The 21607-nt window shown below is 31.6% G+C and overlaps 1 protein-coding gene across 1 annotated transcript in view; it reads left to right on the top strand.

The window, feature by feature from the left end:
• The window catches only part of LOC129224753 (uncharacterized), an 81655-nt gene that overhangs the window by 607 nt on the left and 59441 nt on the right, over nt 1-21607 (top strand). The window lies entirely within an intron of this gene.

A 21607-nucleotide genomic window follows, 5' to 3' on the forward strand; every position in this document is an offset into this window, starting at 1 on the left:
AAAAATCTGCAGTTACTGCCCTTTACCTGCATACGGCAGACTACTTTATTTCCACTCTTGGGTCATTCCATAGCGACTAACGTAACATTCGCAGCTGATATTCTTACTCTTTTTACTTACAAGGAGAGGGGGAGGTACAAATATTTTTTTTTTTGTTTAATATGCAGATTTAAAATGTGCAAGGTGACTATTTTTTATTTCTATCAAGAGTTTGAAGCAAAATAAGCGCTGGCAGGTATTTTTTCACCCAAAATGGCATCATGACTAACGTAACATTTTTGCAACCCTGAGAAACAATGCTTATGTTACGAGGCAATTTTTTCTGAAAGTTACGCAGGCATTTAAAATTGGCCGATGTATTTTTAAGAGGCAAACAGTCTATTTAAAAAAATATACTACAGATTTATTAGATTAATTTTTTTGGCTTTTACGAAAAACTGTATCTAACGTAATCATCGAATAACAAGCAATGAAGGCATATAAAAAAAACTTTTTGTAATTAATCTCTTGCTCTTATATTACTTTTACACATTTTAGGAACCCTTTTTTATGTTGCATTATGGTTCTTTCTTTACTTTTTATCTATATTAGTGTAAGAAATTGAATGGATGGATTCAGTTCAATTAACTCAATTTAAATGCACGAAAAAAATAATAATAGATAGATAAAAAGCTTTTACTAACTGATTGAATAACATCATTTTTCGGCCAATTAAATCCTAAACATCACTTAAAACGTTAACTTAATACAAGTTGATAGTTTCACCTGCTGCCTATATACTAGTTATCGTAAGAAATTCCGTAGTACTTTTCAACGGCATATTATTTTTTAAGGTTTACTGATTCATCGAACGAATAGTGTTGTGCTTCCGGAATTAAAATGTCATTTTGGAAAAAAAAAATATTTGAATATTTTTGCAGAATGCATTTTAGTCCAGATTTCATCGGAAATGTTTAAATATTCTAAATGATCATTCATGCATTTTCTGAAATATACTGCAGCAGCTCTTATTGTCACTGTATCATGTAACATCTTCAAATGTTTTCCAACGAGTTGCCATTACATCATTTTAATAATAGGTGGAGATGTATTTTCTAAAAAATAGAGACGTTCACCTTTGTTAAGACTGTCTTTCTATTTTCTAAATTCTTTAGCTTGTTATGTGAGAAGTTTTGGTCAACCGATTAACGATGAATGTATGTGAAATTCTGCAACACTTTTGAAATGAACATTTAACAGCAGGACTCCGACACTTGTTTACGTAGATCGGGCTGTTTCCGGGCCAAGGCAAATTGCTGACCCCATGCTCATTTTTCCGTTTCTGAAACTGAGTATGAGTTTAGAGAAAAAAATTATTAACCCCATGCCAATTTAAGTCTAATGGCAGGATAAAGATTTTTAAATTGTTACTTAAAAACTTTGCCCTATGGCACGAAGCAGAATCATACTGGAAAATGACGTTTGGAACTGGAGAAAAGTGATCCCGGATAGTAAGAAGACATTTCTTCTCCAAAATGCCAATATACACCTGAGCGTTTACTGTTCTTTTCACAAAGTGAAACACACCAAATCCTTGATCAGAAATACATCCCCAAATCATCTGGGATACGGGATGCTTGACTGTGTGCTGAATGCAGTCGGGATGATATTCCTCTCCTTTGTGGCGCGTGTGATGCAATTTTTTTTTTCCACCCACTGTAGTTGTCGTGTAACCTTCGACGCATTTAGTACATCATAGTTGTTCAAGTACATTATCTTTAGCATTTCTTTAATTGTTAGAAAATGTCCCTTTTTCTTTCTATATTTACAAACTTGAGATAAAACAGCGCTTTAAGGCGTCATTATATTTCATCACATTTCGTATTTAAAATGAGAAAAATTAGGAGTTGGTATTTGCACTAGCAAAGCGATGTTCAGACTGTACATTGTGGGAACTTCTGCTGTCAGTGATGCTAAAGGAATGAAAGTCCATTCACTAAAATATATATTTTGTAACCATTCATAACGCCGATACTTACTCACAGCGGTTCCCTTCCGAACATTTTCGTGTTTCGGGCAAGGAATTCGCATTAGTATTAAAATTTGTAACCGGTTAAAAAAAATCTCGCGCTATAGCCATTTCGCGTAAGTCGAATCGCGTTGTAGCGAGATTCGACTGTACTTGGATATGCAGACGTTATACATATTATCTTTAGACTCAAAACCCATTTTGTCTCAGATTACTTAAATACAAACTACAAAACTGATATATTCTGGATATTAATTTCAAAATGTTGTATTTTAAGAATATTCATTTTAAAGTAAGAGTTTTCATTATTTCATAGATTTGGTATTTTTTACAAATTAAAATAATATTAGCTGCAAAGTTACTACGTCCCAAATATTACAGCATAGATTTTGAAACGATGTTCGGTGTACATTGAAAACTTAAAATTTCTATTGATTAAATTTAGGTTTAAAAATGTAACCTCAGTTATAAGCTATTATGAGGTGAACAAATTTTTAAAAAATACGTATCTATAAACATTCACCGTTAAAGGAAATTTTAATTAATTAACTTATTAATTAATTTTCTTTAAGTAAAGTACTTACAAAAGTATAAATGCCAAATGCAATAACTTCATTTTAATCTTATAAAATCTCAGAAAAAGATTTTTTCTTTTTTGGAAAAAAGCATTTTGAAACGCACCACGTTAAATTAGTCTGCAAAAAGAAACCGCATTAAACCGGATTTTTTAAATGTATTTCATGGCGCGCCGATATTCTTACGTATTTCAAATGCTTTTCGAGGCTCCAATATTTGGAAAACTCATAAAAAAAACGTTTAACTAATGAAAAAAGAAATATAATTAACCCAGAAGCTTACATTTGTTAAGACGACTAGTCTTTTGTACTTCATAGCTTAAAGAGTATTAGATTCTTTTGAATATTATTTAGTTTTATATGAAATTTTCATAGGAAAAACAGGGTAGGGGTGGCCCAAAGCGGGAAGTTTTTCGAAGAACGCTCGAAAATTGTAGTTTTTGGGACTTTTATTGCAATAATTTCGGTTTTATTTCCCAGCAGGGTTCTTGAACTTCAAAATAAAAAGTAATTTTTGTATTATTTCAAACCCAATATTTATTTATCATCAAACTTGACAAACATTTGAAAAAACCTCCTTTGCCCTACCAGGGAGCCCAAAGCGGGTACGCTTAACTAATTGAGATTCGGTACATTTGCCAATCAAATATGAAGTTATAAATGATTAAAATAGTTAACTAGCTACCTGCCATTAGAAAAAAATATAAAAAACAGTTGTACTTATCTAATTTAAAATCAGCTCATTTGTTTATAAAACATAAAGAAATAACTGATTAAATTAATAGACTAATTAATTGCCATCCAAAAAAATAACTTTTTAAAATTACACTTATCCTATTAAAATAAAAAATCTAAGTTAGCACACGAGTCAAGAAATTATAAATACATATATGATTAAATCCTATACCCGCTTTGTCCGAAGGTACGTTTTTTATTTGAATAATTATAACCTTTAGTTTTAGAAAAGAAACAAACGAAATGACTGTCGTAGTATGTAGATGAATGGTGTCAAAATAACGTAATATTATTGGCAATCAAAAAAATAAGCTGGTCTTCGACTGATCACAAGTTACAAAACTTCATTTTTTTAAAGAAATGTATCATTATTTTATTTTAAGCCTGGGCATGCTACTAGTGCCGCTTCAATGCTGCTTCACCGAGACCGATAAAAACTTGGGAGTCGTTCATGTAAACATGACATACGTATGCATCGCCGCTCACACATCATGGGGGTGTTGGAATACGAAGGCTCTGGGTCACCATCCCCTACATACTAGCTGCCAGTGGCGACTAGTTGATTTCACTGTTGCTATAATTTTTATTGCTTCTTTCGATCATTTTCTAGCCTTGGTATACATCGTCTATCGTTTTATATGAAATTCTCGTTGGAAATATACATACTGTCTGCCACGACTAGCTGTTATTTTTATGTTTATTTCGGTCATTTTTTAGCCTATAGATACTTAAAATAAATCATCCGAAAAAAAATACTTAAGCAATTAAAAAAAATACACAAATTTTTTATTTAATGCAATCAAATATATTCCCCCTACTGCATTAGATATCATAAAAATGTAAAATTTGAAGAAGTTGCCTACCGCAACGTTCAGAGAACTCAAAATCGACAAAAGAAAGAAGAAAAGAAATTGATTCTTTTTATTCGTTTAGTTAAAAAGCATACACAAAACGTATTTCCGTCGCAGCATCAGCCGAGAGGAAAATTTATACGATGTCGCCTGCTGCATGCAGTTAGTTTGCTTTTATTATACAGGGAACTTCTTCCTATATGATATTAATATTTTATTGCATCTATATTATTTGATCAGAATCGCGTATTGAGTCTTCAGTGATCAGATTGCTAGATTATAAAAACATTAATATATCTTTTTTTTTCGAAAAAAATGGAAAACAAAGCAAGGTTTAAAGTAGTCGCAAGTAAAAGCAAGATATGAAGTTATGACATTAAATGAGAAAAAACGTTACCCCTTGTTAATTTAATAAAATTGCGCTATAAGGCAAACGATCAACCAATAAAACCTAAATCTGAAGCCAAGTAAACTTTTCATCAAGTAATTAACCTAAATGTATTTTTTTTTTTTTTTTTTTACTATTTATGAATTTCTAACAATGTAATAACAACAAAACGGACTATTTTGACACAAAATAAATTTCATGTACGTAATGATTTTGATTTTTTGTCTTTTACGCTTGCGAGGCGTATCGACAGTATTAGGAAAATAAACAGTACGTCATCAAAAAAAATAAAAAATAAAAAAAAATAAATAAATAAATAAAAGCACAAGGAATAGCGGGATTTTACGATTTACAGCTAGTGCCTAAGTTACAAGTGGATTTTTATGCTGTGATGAAAAATGCGTAAAAACAACTATTATTATCTTTCGCAATTTGTTAAAATTTGTTTTTTCCCAAAACTAGAAACTCTTATGTGAAAGTGTTCTCAGAGATTAAATTAAAAATGAGCTGATGTGTGCATCACATGACTTCCTTTTACTCCAATTTAATGTCATTTCCACATTTTTGGCAATTTTAATGTGATTCAATTGTTTACACTCTAAATATCACCAACAGTGGCCAAAGTGAAACCAAATTAAAAAAAGAAAAAAAATCGCCAAATTTGTTACCAAGTTAGCGACAAAACTTGGCGACCAAAAGACTGGCGATATATCGCCAAGTGTCCGACACCACTTGAGTTTACATCGAAATTAACAATGATTTCCCCCCAAAAGGGGCAAAAGACCCCCTTAGGAACATCCGAATGCAACCAAAAGAGAAGGTGCACAACTAGACTCTACTAGGAGTCTACGTGCCAAATTTCAACTTTCTAGGACATACCGTTTTTGAGTTATGCGAGATACATACGCACATACACACATACGCACATACGCACATACATACGTACATACGGACGTCACGAGAAAATTCGTTGTAATTAACTCGGGGGTCGTCAAAATGGATATTTCGGGTGCCTGTACGTTTTTAGGCATATATCCAAGTGTGGTTGGGTCGAAAAAAAAACCTCAACATTAATTCGGGAGTGAGCAAAATGGAAATTAAGGCCGAATTTTGAGTGGAAATTTTTTCGCGAATACAATACTTACTTTTTTGGAAAAGGAAGTAAAAAAGAACTATAGGGTAGATAACAGTTTAAAGATGCAAACCTTTATGCTCCAAACTAAATTTTTGCTTTATGTTATGAAAGTTACTGTAATCATCTTACCCGTATCATCAATCAGGTAAACATAGTATTAAATTTCTTATAAGTGATAGTAAAATGCCTAACGCTACAATATAATTACGTACACTGGCAAGAATTTTAAAAACAAACTAATCTTTTTATTATAAGTTATAATTTTAAATTAAGAACTACATAAAAAAAATATTGCAGCAACCCATTGTAAAAGTACATATTCCTAAACCAAAAACTATTTTTATGCCCTTTTTTCGCAATGAAAAAAAATAGTAAGTATAGTAGGCCTTTTTTACGGCCTTTTTTTTTCAGTTAGAACTCTCAAGCACAAATATCAATATTTTTGAGAACAAAAAATACCAAAGCAAACATTAATATTGGTTCATTTAAGAAATTTTTATCAAACAAATGCTGAGTTATATACAAAGAAACTGTATTATGCTAAGATTAATATTTCAAAACCAAAAAGGGATTTTATGCAAAGTCTCTGCTATTTAAATTTGAAATAAACCTTTTATCTAATCCAATTTTTCATGCAACAAGGGACAAAGAATCTTACTTAAAAATACCATTTTCGGACTACTCATCATATTAAATACATCATTTCACAGTAGTTTGCAACAAAATTAATGCATAATAGAATGAATAACAGGTAAAAACTTTGAGCAACAAATAGAGGTAATAACTACCGAATAGAACACCGTAGTGAATTCTGGATCTAAGCGAAACCACCTGCATGGAAGATTAAGTGTCTTCTGCCTCACTAATGAGCGAACACAGAATGTCTCTTCTCTCCGGGAGCAGACGAATAAATATCATTAAATAGTATTCGAAACTGTGGAAGAAGTTTGGTTTCCAACTCTACCACACATTTTACATTTGTTTTTGGTATCTTCCTGCTGTGCTTTGTTCTAAAGTTGTGTCCTCATATAATGGCCTAATGATAAAGAAAGTTTGAAACATTCATTGTAATTGAAGAGAAAAATACAAATAAGTCGTTTTGAAGATAAGTCGGTATTGGATGAATAAGTAGTTTTCATACTAGAAGAACAAGATTAGGCAATGTGAAAATAATGCAGAACAGGAGTTCATAGAAATATTGCGGAACAGAAACTCATAAGAGCATTGCAGAATTAAATTTTACAAGACCATTGTGGAAGAGGAATATTTTGAATATTAACTCATAAGAATATTTTGTACTCGGATCTCGTAGAAATATTGTGGAATATGAGCTTATAGAATAGAATATTGAAAGAAAAGTTCGAACACACATAAAGTTTTGGAATTCAAACTCATAGGTACATTAAAGGATAAAAGCTCATAGAAGCATTGAAATAGGAGTTCGGACACATATTAAAAAATGGTGGAATTTAAGCTCATAGGAGCATTGAAAAAGGAGTTTGGACACACATTATCGGACTGCTGAAACGAAGCTCATAGGAACATCGTGAAACTGGAGTTCTGGTACGAACATTGCGGAATATGAGCTCATAGGACCATTGCGGAAGAGAAGTTCACAGGAGTATTGTGGAATACATCTTGTAATTCAAGAGACAGACAGTTACTAATGTAAAAAAGTACCGATTTTCCTAAATTTGAAAAAATAATTCATTGTGCATACGTAATGTTATCAGAGAAAGAAACGGTAACTATATTGGTACAAAAATCCACTATAATATTAAAATCTGTTCGCGTCAGTCCGTCTGTCTGTCTGAAGAGCGATCTTTTCGAGAACTGCTGCGAATCAAGAGTCAAACGAGATACCGATCAATTCGAAATTTTCCAAAGAAAACAATAGGACCAATCACGTAATTGTGCGACTTTAATTAGCGGAGATAGTAATTAAAACGTTAATTAACGTAACGTTATTCAGGAATTTTTATTTCTTTCCTGTTGCCATTTTACAAATGGGTGAACAAGTAAAATTCTAATATTTGTTTTAAAAGAGCTTTTTTTGGCTGCTTTCCAAATCTGAAAACAATGTTTCCATCTAGAATTTCTTTTTAAATTAGTTTACAATTGGTTGCTCTATTCGGACATAGCCTTTATTTCATAGTATCTCCTTTTTTTTATTTTTTACATTCAACATTCTTAACTCTTTTCAGCGTATGAAAGTTGTTTCTTTAGCTATGTTTATTGATTGTATAGTAAGTTTATCATTCCCCGGCCTCATATTTTGGTACATTTAGGATGTGCGACTAATTATGTTAATTTTGTTGGACTTTTTCCCGTCACATGGGCGAGTTTTCAAATTGTAATAACTCTCTTTTTCCTTCCTGTTTCTGTTTTTGAAATCCAGTTTGTATCGTTAAAAGAACGTGTTAAATTAAGATTTTTTGGATTTCTTAAAGTGAAAGAGTTGAACAAAGATTTTTTTTAAGGATTTTAACTAAAGCTAATTTGGCATCTGATGACTTGGTATTAAATTGATGCTTATTGGTATTTGTTTAGTCTTGGTGTTTTTGTTTCATATAATCAATCAAAAAGTGTGTGTCATTTTATGCAAAAAGCTGATTGCAATTGTACATAAATATTTCAGATTATAGTTGATAATGCATATATTTTCATCCTTTGTGCTAACTGAAAATACTCATAACTTGTATCATTGATAACTATGATTAACGTCAAAAAGATTTTGTCCAAAAATATGCTCTACTGGTGTTTTGCAAACCTTGCATTATGCGTATTTATTTACTCCTTAGCGCTTTAGCAACTGATATCAGAGTAATACAAAAACATCAATTGGACATTTCATTCAATTTTTAAGTAGCCCGTGCAACGCCGGGCACGCAGCTAGTTGATTAATAAAATGTGAAAAGCAAAAATTAATATCAAGCAAACTAATGGTATTATTCAGAGCAAAAAAGCTCTTCAAAAATACCATTTTTGGACTACTTATCACATTAAATACATCATTTAACAGTAGTTTCAAACACGATTCTGAGCCTTGAAATCAACAGTTATATGAGTAGGTACTGTATTAAAAAATGTTTACATGGGTGCCACTTTTCATCAGTACTGAAGACGGAATTCCGTCTATTAAAAGACTCGACGACTTTCACTATGTCCGGTCGCCACCTTGAATTGAAACCACCTTTTAATTGAAGGACAGATATATGTTCGCCGAATCTATATCATTAAAAAGACAGGATTTCGTTTGCGCACTGAAAAGTGACTCATTATCTTTGTAGATCTAGTGCGCTCTCTTAAGACTGATCTTATTCTTTCGAGTGGCACAACTATAAACGGATCACCCATGCTATTTAAAGACTTGGTACATTTTCTAAAGGTTGATCTCATTCTTTATCTGGCACAACTATCAACGGATCGCACACGCTATTTGTGGACCAGGTGCACTCTTTAAAAGCTGATCTCATTCTTTTATGCGGCACAAGTATCAGACGATCGCCCATGCTATTTGTAGACCAAGTGCACTATCTAAAGACTAATCTCATTCTTTTATGTGGCACCACTATCAGCCGATCGCCATTACAGCGCGAAAGTTTTGAAGTCCTGCTTAAAGGCCTGCTATCTTGGACCTATACGAGACAAGGACCTACATCCACACATTCGTATATCCAAACTTTCTCCTTTAGTATTAGTACATATGGTTGTGAAATTCAAATTCCATCCAACAATTATAATTTAAAAGAATTATACAAAATTTCCTACTCTAACGTATTTCATAACTTCCATCTCAAAGCGAAACTAAAATTGATATTATAAATCCTAATAGATGTATTTAAAGGCAACAGTTTAAACCCAACCCATACGTTAGATGAAGAAAATAAATATTTAGCAATTAAATTTGCATATTTCATAACATGCTACTTTTATGTTTACTCAAAAATCTAAATATCTAGAGCGCATTAAAATAGAGAGTTGATCTTGATCATTTGAAATTTCTAATAAATATGAACTAAGTGTCTAAGCAAATACTAAAGATAATGTTTCACCCACGTTTACGGCTCGAGCATTTTAGCTGAAATGAAGGAGATGATGCTCATTCAATCAAAATGAACGAATATGAAAGCATAGTTATTTCGGGAAGTATTCCGGAATCATATTAAAATTTTACGACAATGTTTGAGTTTTTCTGCTCTTAATACTGGATACTTCTTGACAACTAGAATTTAATCAGTTACTCTGTTTTAGTAAAATTCAATGCAATGCTGCCCTTTTCAGAATGAGTAGTGAATTTTGCCAAGAAAAGAATATATGAGCCATTAAGTATCAAAACCACTTCTCAATCTTTTTCTTTTTTTTGTTTCAATTTTGCAGGACACTTTCCACGCACTGCCAGTATAACCTCGATTTAACGACATCCAAATTAACAATTTCTTCAATTTAATGATACATTTCACGGGTCCGGATTTAACTACATTGAATATATCTTACTACTATTATATATGCGAAAGTTTGTCTGTATGGATGTATGGATGTTTGTTACTCTTTCAAGCAAAAACTACTGAACGGATTTTCATAAAACTTTACAATAATATAGCTTATGCATCAGAATAACACATAGGGTAGTTTACGTCGCGTTATGGGGGGCAAAACCCCCTTAGGGGACAATAAAACACAATTTTTGTATAAATTCTCTTATATTGGGATGAAAAAATACTTGCACATATTTACATTATATGTCCATCGAAAGCTCTGATTTTTCTGCTGAAGATGGCACCTGTTCGAAATTTCTAAGTAGAATAAAAAACGAGTTATGAGCTTTTTAGATCCATGTTCGAAGGCTTTCCTCAACTCAATACAGTATTTAGTGTATCATCTCAACTCCCTGTCGATAGCGACAATTGTTGTATTGTTGACTTTCTTTGCTTTTCGTGATTGTTCAAGGCTTTTCTCAAGTCAAATCTTGAAGAAAGATTTTTGCACAAGATTGGCAAATAATACATGATTTGGCTGATCATTTTCCACTTAAACGGAACTTTAATGTAATTAATGGTTTTTATTATTATTTATGCTGATTGAACGCTTACTCATTATCCAATCAACCAGCACATCGCCAAAATTTTTGCAGAAAGATTTTCGTAGCTGATGCATTTGGCAGTTTTTTCAACGTCGCTGTTTTTGAAGCCGAAGACTACGTCATAATGTTTCTCAGCTTTCACCATGTGAACAAAATATCGCCAATCAAAGAATTTTCAAAAGACTTTTTTTACTGTGTTAAATAATCCCGCAACTAAATTAGGCAAATCCATAAACAGCACAAAAACTTCCATTAATTTTCCTTTTTGCACAATTTCAAACAATCACCAGATTTTACAACTTATTTTGGAAGCATTTCGGATGAAACTGTTTAGCGCCATTTTATGGTGACCAAAAGTATCTCAGAATCTGGCGACGATATCTCTGTGACGAAAATTAATATCATATCGTTTTACAAAGTAAGGAAAGAAGGGAGGAGAATCATCGAAGGTACCCCAAAACGACTCTCGCAAATTCGGTAAAATCGCTCCAAGAGCCCACAATGATTGAAATTTCCCAAAATAGCTAAAGCATGTATAAGGGGATTACGAGCGCAGCTACTTTTTTTTAATCACTTCTTACTTCATTAGCCACACAGAGAAGGTTTTAGACTCCATGTTAAAAAAAAGTATCAACAGATTTTTTTTTTTAAACATGAGAAGATTAATTTCATGTTTTGGAAATTTGTATATGCTTAAATATAGTGCTTTCGTTTCTAGATCAATACTATTTTGTTCTTTATACTTATTGCTATTTTAGTTTTATGGGTAAGGAAGAAACTCGATTTTTAATCACGTCAAAAAGATGTGTTTTAAATTCTTTCACTTAAAACAGAAAACAGAAGCAAGTAACGATTTTTTCTCTTAATTATTACTGACCCAGGCAACGCCGGGTATTTTTGCTAGTTGGATATATAATCAAACGTTTCATAATGCAAATGTTTTGTTTTTCTTTTCTCTTTCTAGAAAGGGGTTACAATTCGCATCACCGAGACTTTTTTTTTTTTCTCTTCTGTCTGAAGTCAAGCCTTAAGTTTAAGTTAAAAGCTACGCGTACAATTCTTAACTGTATCTGTTATATTTCTACATGTGGAAATTGTTTTGACTTTTTGTTCATGCTTTGTTCTTTGTTGTGTTCTGGCGGCAAACTGATTTTGGCTTGTATATATATATATATATATATATATATATATATATATATATATATATATATATATATATATATATATATATATATATATATATATATATATATATATATATAAATGTTTCTCGATTTAACGGTATCCTTGATTTAACAATTATTTTTCCAGTCCCTTGTCAATCGTCAAATCGGAGTTTTACTGTACTTAGTTTTCCCAAAGGTTGATTTTCATTACATAACATTCAAACAAGTCCCTTTGGTGAAAGATCTTTTTTTTATTTTTCTCTTGAAGATTAGCAGTATCTTCTAATCATTTACAGATAAAATTAATTGGCTTTGAGCTGGTCTCGAAATAAATAGGTCATTTTGGTTCGTGTTCCTTTCAAACTCTACTTGAGGCAATGAGAAGCAAAGGGATGTACAGAGGGTGACCAAATTATTACACTCAAACAAATTTTTCTGTATTTTTATATATTTTTATTGTGGTTACGTAGTTTTATTATTTGGGCATATTTTAAAGTTTATTAAAAAGTTAAAAGTTTATTTTGTTGTTTATTTTTGTCGAATTTATATATAACACTAGGTAACTCAAGTAGCCACATCATGCATTAAAAGCATGCCACGCCATATCCATGCCGTGAGAGCAGCAAAAGCGAATTTACTAAACATTAAATTATTATTTTTTTATCTATTTATAGTCTCACTTAGAAGGTACTTAATGTTTTTATGTTTAACTCACATTTTAAATAATCTTTAAAATGTGTTCAAATAATAAAACCATGTAACAACAATTAAAAAAAAGATGATGTGTGTATCACATGACTTCCTTTACGCTAATTTAATGAAAATAGTGCCTTGGACCTCGGAGTAATTAAAGAAACACTTCAAATATTTTCCCCCCAAGTTTGTTGCGAACCGAAGCAAAAAGAAATAAATAAACGTTTTATACAGATTAATTTCCCCAATGTTGGCAATTTTAATGTGATTCAATGGTTAACTCTCTAAATACCGCCAATAGTGGCCAAATAAAGACCAAATTCTTTCAAAAAAAATTTAAAAACCGCCAAATCTGTCGCTAAGCTGGCGACAAAACTTGGCGACCAAAAGCTGGGCGATGTATTGCCAAGTGTTTGCAAAATTATAACACCACTTGAGCTTGCATTGAAATTAACATTTATTTCCCCCCAAAAAGGTGTGAAAGACCCCCTTTGGAGCACCCGAATGCAACCAAAAACGGAGGCGCACAACTAGACCCCACTAGGAGTCTACGTACCAAAGTTCAACTTTCTAAGACATACCGTTCTTGAGTTATGCGAGATACATACGCACATACATACGTACATACAGACGTCACGAAAAAATTCATCGTAATTAATTCGGATTTAGTCAAAATGGATATTTCTGGTTTCTATACGTTCTTAGGCATATCCACGTGTGGTCGGGTTGAAAAAAATGCTCAATATCCATTCGGGGGCAAGCAAAGGGGAAATTAAGGTCGATTTTTGATAGAAATTTTTTCGCGAATACAATACTTCCTTTTTGGTAAAAGGAAGTAAAAGTAATAAAAGTACAGAAAGGATTGAGTATAATAATTTGGTCACCATCTGTAAGTGCCAAAATTGAAAATTCGGAGAAATCAGTACAAATGGTAGGAGAACCTCTCCTCTGCTTGAGGGCAAGAGACGGTACTAATAGCTCTGGTGAGTGCTGCGATACAGCAGGATCTAGAAAAAAAAAATCAATGGAAACCTACTTAGGATCTGAACTTCAAACGCATTTTACTTGAAACTTCAAAAAGTTCATTTACCAAATATTACATCCCTTTGCTTCTCACTGCCTCAATTAATTTTTGTAATATCTTAATTCTTAGCCATGTAATAACCTTAGAACAGGATTAGCAAAAGCTGGGCCAAAGACCCCAAGTCACGTGACTTAACAACGACGAATGGTTTGCACGTTTTGCATGAAACAAGCGAAAGAAACGTGATTTCTTCCAATGCTTTGCTGCAAAATCTATCACGTGACTTGGGGTTTTGGTTTCATGAATGAAAGTCTTCACTCCTTCCTTTTTATCTCTTCTCAATGACAATAACTCGTTAAATAAAATATGTGATTAGATTAAACGACAGATTAATATAATGTTGTTGATGTTGCCCGATCGTTTTTACAGTGACCGATTACTAAAAGCACGGATACAGCTGGTTAAAAAAAAAAAACGGTTTATGACAGCCATTTTTCGTCTGATTACAACCTTTCGTGCACTCTTTCTAAATCTAGAACAGATCTTGCAATGAGATCTTCTGCCTTCTTTAGTTGCACTAACTCTTCTAGATTTCAAAATGAAACTGCTGTAGATGCCAAATATTTTCTTGTTATTACTGTCGACGTAAACACAGTGTGTTCAATTTTAAATTCGTTTTCTTTCGAATGGTGTTCCTAATATACACTATGGAAGTCATGGATTACTTAAATACTACTTGTGGTTTACCTCTAAATTAATTTTCAGCCACATTTCTCTGGAAGTTGTGTCGATTAGTTTTGTGCTTTAACTGAAACCACATTTCGGAAAATAAGCACGAATCAACATTTTACTGCAATCATTATTGCAAAAATATTATGTGCAGATTTGCTTTAAAAATATTCCACAGAATTCTTTTAAAAATACAGGAGATTAATCAACGAGTAATAGATTCTTAAAGAAGTTACTCGCAATGTTACTTATCGTCTAAAATGGTTGCTTTTGATGCATTTTCGCAGATAAAATAGAATTTTGTAAATTTTAATTCATTCTTTTAAGTCCAGCATCCTCCTATGGCAGTTAAAATTTGACCTTCTTCTATTTCCACTTTATTTTATATGTCTAAACAATTTTTTCAGGTTGAGATCATTTGTATGTCTATCTATGCGAAAAATGATCTGTTTTTTGCCTCGCTTTCTCCAAAAGTACCAACCTATTTCATCTGTTCTTAAAAAACAGTTTCAATGAGCTAAATATTCTTCCATCCTCATTTTATCTAAAAATGTTAGCTCCTTTTCTAAGTTCCTCCCGAAACCCTCAGATTCTAGCGAGTCATTGAAATAATTTCTTATTTCTCTCTATTTAATAATTAATTCTGTTAAATGTATCAAGAGAAGAGCGCGTGCTATGAACATTAAAAATTCAATTCATGCACCTAATTCCCATTGCTTTAGAATAAATTCTTATTATGAACAGAAAATGTAAATATTTAAAGGGGCTAGTCTTTTTCCTTTGAAACTAATATTAGACTTAGCAATTTTCCGCTTCTCGTACATTAGTATCAGGTGTTTTCATTACATTAGTTTTCTTAAAACCGTCCAGGAACATTTTTGTTTGAATAAAAATATCTTTTGAATTTTGAGGTATTTATACTTGCATTTCAGTCAGTTTAAGGATTGTTTAGCCTAAATATTTGTTAGATCTATAAGTAGGCTTGCTAGATTCCTAAAGTGTTTAACCGGGACAACGGAATCCCCCCCCCTCCCCACCAACCCAGCATCGCAAGCATTCAAAAGAGTATACACCTTTGGCTGGTTTTTGAGTGCTTTAGAGGGTAGTTCATTATTAATGCTGCGAATGAATGATTACTAATTATGAACCAAAACCAGGAGTAATAGTAAATATCACAAGTAGATAAAAATATGTTATTTCTTACATGTTTAAATTTATAACTTACTTAAGTAGAAAGGAACATTTGAATGAGGAGTAAAAATTTTTACAATAACAACACGCATTTTTCATTGACTATGATTTTTTTTTAGAAAGTTTTTTTTAAGTTTTTCATTTTAATGTTACAAATGACAACAGGGACGTCTGGCAAGCCTATCTATAAGCTATTTTATAAAGAAAGCAATATGACAATTAAAATTTGAGAAATAAAGAACCCCCTATGCAAAAAAAAGCAACAGGAATCACCAAGCTCTGAAAATTTGTGTCATTTAATGATCATATATTTTCGTTTCAGCACTATATTGTTATGTATTTAGCCATGGGTGGGTAAAAGCACTCTGTGCATTTATTTGGAGGGAAGAAAAATGGAAATTTAGGTTAAATTTTGGAGGATACATTTTTCACGATTGCAAAAGTACTTCTTTTACTATGCAAAAGGAAGTATTTGCAGAAAATCAAGGTACTTCAAATATAACCTACTTAACAACTAATTTACGTACTTGATACCACTTACTTTGCAGAAAATTTGGGTCATTTATACAACGTTACTCAAATCAACTTTTGATTAATACTAAAATATTTCAATTTGCGCACTCCGACATAAAAGAGCTTGGGATAACCTTGATTCTGCTTTTGATTTGCCCTTCACCTCCAAATAAGTTGCCTAAACGTTTTGGTTTTAAATATTCACCTCCAAATAAGTTGCCTATACATTTTAGTTTTATATTTTCATCTACAAATAAGTTGCCAATAAATTTTGATTTTAAATATTCACTACCAAATAAGTGGCCTATACATTTTGGTTTAAAATATTCATCTACATCCAAGGACTATCCCACCATTATAGTAAAGACAAACATTGTTCTTATCTATCATCGCTTTGAATGTGTATGTTGTGTACTTGATAAATATAATCTTCAGAAAGTGCGTTCTTAAAATACATATTGGAGGCTTGGAAATATGTGAAACATTTATTACAAGCAATACCAAGAGACGTAGAACAGCAAAGTGGAAAACAAAACGTATGATCCTTAACTCAGATCATTGAAACGTTAATCATTTTCTCTCCAAGAAGAAATTTGGTTTTTCTTTCAAAATTACGGTGTAGGAAGTTTCCTAAAGTAATAAAAATATCGCAGTATTAGTTTATCTTAAACACTTGAGTTGATGTGAAATTGTTCAGATAGAAAGAATATAGAATTGGAATGAATTCCCTACAAATCGTTTAGAAATTTTTTACAATAACTCAAAACATAGCACTAGCTTGAAAATATTATAATAGAATTATAACTAGACACTAGATTGAAAATATTATATTATATAGCTTGAAAATGTTATAAGATTCAAATAAAGTTTCGAATTCTTGACTGACCAGAATTTCACAATTTTAACATACTTTAACCCCTATGCAAATGAAGAGGGTTTATGAGTTTGATATATGTATTTGATTATTTAGGTATATATCTGGGACATCTCAGCTTCTAAAAGAATTAACTGGTTTTGATAATTATTTTTCTGTTCAAAAAGTTAAATAGTTGAGAATGTGTTTAGCTATGTCTCATCTTTGTAGGACCCTAAACTACCAAAAATATAAATTGACAACCATAAAAACTGGCATCTTTCAGTTTTAGTAGTGAAAACTTACTAGCACATTAAACTATTAGTAAGTAATAGAGAGAACGAATCAGCTGCGTCGGAAGAATTTTGCTTGAAACTTATTATTGATATAGAACTGGAATTTAACTTTTTCTTTCATAAATTTGAATACAAGCTATTCGTATTTTTACTAGATTGGTTATAATTTCATTGTTCTCAGTGAAGGAGGAAAAGCTGAATTATTTAAAGAATTTAATGTTCTCAGTTTTTTTCTTAACAAATAAAATGCTTGTAATTGTTTTCGTAAGCAAGGTTTTTGAAAGGATATTTAATTTTTACTCTTGATTTTTTTTTGTCACTAAAAAAACTTAATGTGATTATCACTACTTCTCTGCGTTTTCCCTATTTATCTGTAAATCGTTCTAATGTTTAAACCCCCCCCCCTAAGGTACCATCTTGATAGGAGGCAAGTACTCAGAATTGCGGGGTTTTTTTAACTTTTGAATTTAATATTAGTTTTTGCTTAATTCCAATGTTCAACTTAAACACTAAACATTTTTCAAATAAGTTCATGTTATTTAAGTAACTCTAGATTGGTTCATTTCTTTTATACCCAGCAGAAAATTTATAAAAAAAAATCACTTCACGTGAACTTTGTTAAGCTGAATCGAATTCGAGTCGCGAAACGGCTTTGAGAAGCCCGCACTAGCGCACAGAATAATTATTTTCCCTCCTTAATCAAAGGTTTTGGATTTAATGAAACCACGAGAGCATTAAATTAAACCCCAGATAAATTTAACAAAAGGTACCTAGATCATGTATAAACATTTACTTTTTTTTTATAATGTGTTAGATTTTTTATGATGTCGTACAATTCACCACGAAGTATTAATCAAAACTAGCTGCCGTATTTAAAAATGACATCTTCACTACCTTAGTCAAAAAAGAACACTAAATAAAGGCAACCCAATTCCTTAGGTTAAAAAACTTAAGTAGAATATTTCCTCGGCTTCAACACAGTATGTTTCCTACTTTTCAATAACTTTCCAAAACATATGGATACTATTTATATATTTTTTTCTTTCGCTGCACAGAAGCATATACATTAAAACGGGCCAGTGAAAACTGGATACATAACTAACTATACATTTATTAGCTCAATACAACGCTTTTAAATATATAATAATATACGATTTTCCCTTTACGTAATTTAGGTTTTTTTTACGGAAATTCAAGGGGAATGATGCATAAAAGTGCTCATCCAGGGGTCTAAATTCAACCAAGATCAATACTGAAAAAAAAAAAAAAAACTTTATATATGAATGTTTCTAAAAGTTTTTATTCTTCTTTGATTCATTCATTCATTGTACATGTAAGAACATACAATTTTATACGTACTTTCAATATAAAACCATCGTGAAAATATAATCATAATGGAAGTATTTTAACTGTCCGTGAATACCTACAAAGCCTCAATAATAACAAACGAATGTAAGAATTTTATTTCTTAACTTTCAAGCGAAGAAATAGCCCCACCTAATATTATTCAGCCATTGATTTTGTCTCGCACAAAATATAAAATTAAAAATAAATTTTCATTCACTCATTTTATCAAGTTGCTTCTAGCTTTATTTCGATTCAATTTAGACCCATCGAGTTTTCGAACATATACGGGAAAAATGACTTATGGGATGTTTTTGTGGGGATGTGAAATGGGGTTTTAAACCATAACAAGCTCAAAACACTACATCGAATTTTTCAAACAGAAAGAATTATTTATGATTTCAAAGGAAAATCAATTAAAATTTAATGCTTCACACTCCTTATAAGTAGCTCGATCAAATGATGAGAAATAACCAAATTTGAAAATTAAAAATTAATTAGCTAAAATATGCTTATAGCTTTTTTTCTGGTTAATTTAAATGATTTTGCTTCTACCCCTCGTGGTAAACTTCGTTAGGAGTAATGTTTTTACGGACTTTTTCCATTTGTTACAAGTTTGATAAGATGGAGCCGTTTGAAAAGAAAACGAGAGCTTTCAATTAATATATATCGTTAATTAGTTCTCGTTTTCACTAACGTGGTAATACTAACTCTCAGCAATAGCTACTAAATAAAAACAGAATGAAGAAAATCGGCTAAAAACTGAGAAGGAATATGTACCCAAACATTTTCTTTCGATAATTAATGTATAAATATATACAGTCATCTTTGCGTATAACGAACCTTGATGTAACGAGATTTGAGTTTTTTAGCGATTGACTTGAAAATTTCGTTGGTGCAATGTTTAGAGTCCGGAAACATAACTCGCTTTTAACGAACAAACCCCGCAAAGCAAACAATACATTTCTCATTCAAAAAATATCTTATGACTCCATCGCTATTTGACTAATTAGAGTTTTCATGGGAAAATGCCTTTAACATTCAGAAATCAGTTTAAAATAGAGTTGAGTCCCATACCCTGAAAACGAGTAATGACGACCTTTTAATTTTTATTTATTTTTTTTATTTTTCATATTTGCGGAGTAAAGAGATGCTAGCGATTCCGAAGAATACTTTCGGTTTTATTGTGGCTGAAATTCAAGCTAAATTAGAAGAAAATTATTTTAATAGCGACAACGATAGCTGAAAATGTAGACCACTCTCAACATACTCAATGATTTTTGATGGGATAAAAAATTTCAAACTTTTTTTCGAAGTCATACGTGCAAATGAGATAACTTTCAGGCTATTCCACGAAAACAATAGCACAAGTGACAATAAAACAGTTCAAAGCAAATAAAATAACTTCTTTGATTCTTTACAAGAAAACAAAGAAACATTTAAGAATATTGATCAGTTCCTTTTCTTTTTTTTTCAAGAAATATTTTTTACTAGCACTTGGTTGTACACTCAAACCTCTTTTTGTGCGTTAAATAAGGATCGCATAAAAAATCGCATAAAAAAAGTTCGTTCGCTTTATAAATAACTTCGTCCGTTTTCTAAATACTATCGTCAATTGAGTCCGAATCTGATTGGAAATTTTCATACACCTCACAAAAAAAGTTGCGAAAAAAAAAAGTCTAAAAAAAAGGCAACACAAAAAGAGGTTTGGGTAAAAATAGCAAATATTGCAATTGCTTTGAACTCGTTGTTAGCAAGTTCACCGGTAAATATAAAAATACATATTTTTTTTTTTCATAACTGCTAAGCAAGTTTTGTGATTTGAAGAAAAAAATCCAAATGTTTATTTTCAAATTGTTTTACTTATAATTGTTTATTCTTTGAAAAAATAAACTCTATAGTCTAATTAAAAAGAAATTGGCACTTCAGAATGATTTTTTTTTTCATCCATATTTCAAAAGTAAGCTTTTACATCTTTGTAGAAAATGTTTTGCCAGATTATTCCAGACTTTACCAGAAAATAAATATCCTCATCTCGTTCAATTCAGATTGTTAGATAAAATGTCATGCAGTTCTGTGCGAGGAGAAAATCTCTTTATGTTTGAATGACATACTTCAGTTATCCTTTTTTCTTAGGAGCAAATTTCGCACATTACATAAAATATCATCTTTAACTAGGTTCTTTTCTACTAAGGATAACTGAACTACGTGTGGCACGATTTTGCTTCGTTTGTCTACGGCAAAGGTTCATATTTTTTGATCTACTGTGCAAATTCTTTGATTGTTTAATACACTAGTGACTAGTCAGAGCTTTTCCTTACTTAATGTTGAGCCCTGAAAAATCCCAGTACATATTTGGAACATGTTTGGAATATTTTTGCTCAAAAAGTGTTCTAGCTGTCTGAATATGCTTTAAAATGCATTCCAAATGAGCTCCGTAAAACCAAGGTGTACTCAAATGTGTTTCCAATCTTGTTTCGAATGTACTCCACTTAGAATGTTTGTTAAATCTAAACTTAGGAACACATTTAAGAACAGATTTTGTACAGATCTGACACGTGAAATCATCGATTTCTTTCGCAAAAATATAATTTCATCAGCTTTCTTAAACAACCAGCCAGCAGAATCCGTCAATTTGATACTATTGGAAATTTTGTTCCAATAAATCGACGGCGGTTGCACAAATGCTTTTAAAAAAAGTACGACCTCTCTTGGTGGAAGATCATACATTGCAGGTGGTGGTTGAAACCCTTAAAACCCCCTCATAGCGCTCTAAGGATTTTTTTCGTTCATAGGCGCCATTTCTTTTCTTTGATTTTAACGCCAACTACATACCTTTTGCTATTATTGTCTCGATAAGGGAAAACTTGATGAGGATCAAAAAAATAAATAAATAAAAAGGAATGAATCTTAAAAAGTTTATTTTTTATTTTTTACTCCGTAAATGCGCTGGCAGCCTTCTGCACTGTGTGAACCTTATTCCGGCTTCCTCTACAGCAATAGAGTAGCTTAACTGATAAAAA

The sequence above is a fragment of the Uloborus diversus genome, chromosome 6 (assembly GCF_026930045.1).
Source record: "Uloborus diversus isolate 005 chromosome 6, Udiv.v.3.1, whole genome shotgun sequence".
Classification (NCBI taxonomy): domain Eukaryota; kingdom Metazoa; phylum Arthropoda; class Arachnida; order Araneae; family Uloboridae; genus Uloborus; species Uloborus diversus.